This window comes from Alligator mississippiensis, chromosome 2 (genome assembly GCF_030867095.1).
Source record: "Alligator mississippiensis isolate rAllMis1 chromosome 2, rAllMis1, whole genome shotgun sequence".
NCBI classification, from domain to species: Eukaryota; Metazoa; Chordata; order Crocodylia; family Alligatoridae; genus Alligator; species Alligator mississippiensis.
In genome coordinates, this window is record NC_081825.1 from 173,141,406 (window position 1) to 173,142,427 (window position 1,022).

The window sequence follows — 1,022 nt, forward strand, 5'->3', positions numbered from 1 at the left end:
TCCAGACCTCTCTGAGACAGCAGGGGTGGCTTCAGTGTTTGATCTCTGAGCAGGCAGATCCCTATTTATTGGGTGACAGCAGTGAATGGTTTTGGATTCTGGGACTGTGGCAAAACTTGATGTGGTTTGATAATATTTCCTAGGTACATGTGAGAGGATTGTATGCTTTGGTCACCAAGGAAGCATACAGGAAATAATAAAAACCTGCAGAGATAAATTTAGGAAGGGAAAGGTAAAGAATAAGCTGTATCTTGTGAGGGAGGTTAAAGACAACAAGAGGTGGTCCCGCAAGTGTTGACTGGAAAAGAAAGACCAGGAAGCTGTGGTTTCACTATTAAATAGCTAGGGGAAACTTTTAATGTGAGCCTGGGTAGCTCAGTTGGTAGAGCATCAGACTTTTAATCTGAGGGTCCAGGGTTCAAGTCCCTGTCCAGGCGATAACCTCTGCTTTTGAGGGTCGGACTTAACGATCTGCTCAGGTCCCTTTCAACCCTATCAACTATGATGTTAACAGAAGATGCAAATATGGTGGAGCTGCTTTGCCCCAATCTTCACAAAATTAAACTGCAGCCAGACACCTAATGCCTCATTCTTCACAAAATTAAGATGCAGCCAGATACCTAATAGAGATTATTTGGATAAGAAAGAGGACAAGCTGAGGAATGAGATGACAAGAGGGTTTGAATGGATTAATAATATTTGATGCGTCCGAATGGATTAAAGTCAACAGGGCTAGATGAACTTAATTCCAGGGTCCTGAAAGAATTGGCAGAAGAGATCTGAACCCTTGGCAATGATATTCATGAAGTTGTAGGAGATAGGAGAGGACTTGCAGGGCTATGGCTGCCCCTACCTTGGTACTGCACAACAGGTATGGTCCCCTCACCATGTATGATGAGGCTCCAATGGAGACACTGGAGGAGGAGGTGGGTTGTCAACGAACTACCACCCCCAAGAGGAGATGCAGGGTGGTAGTGGGGGACTCCCTCCTGCAGGGCACTGAGGGACCCATCTGCCATCCA

At 45.7% G+C, this 1,022-nt stretch overlaps 1 non-coding gene across 1 annotated transcript; it reads left to right on the forward strand.

Annotated features, from left to right (window-relative positions):
- Positions 1–364: 364 nt before the first annotated feature.
- Positions 365–437, forward strand: TRNAK-UUU (transfer RNA lysine (anticodon UUU)). Its single transcript has one exon. It is a non-coding gene; the product is annotated as a tRNA-Lys (tRNA).
- Positions 438–1,022: the final 585 nt, after the last annotated feature.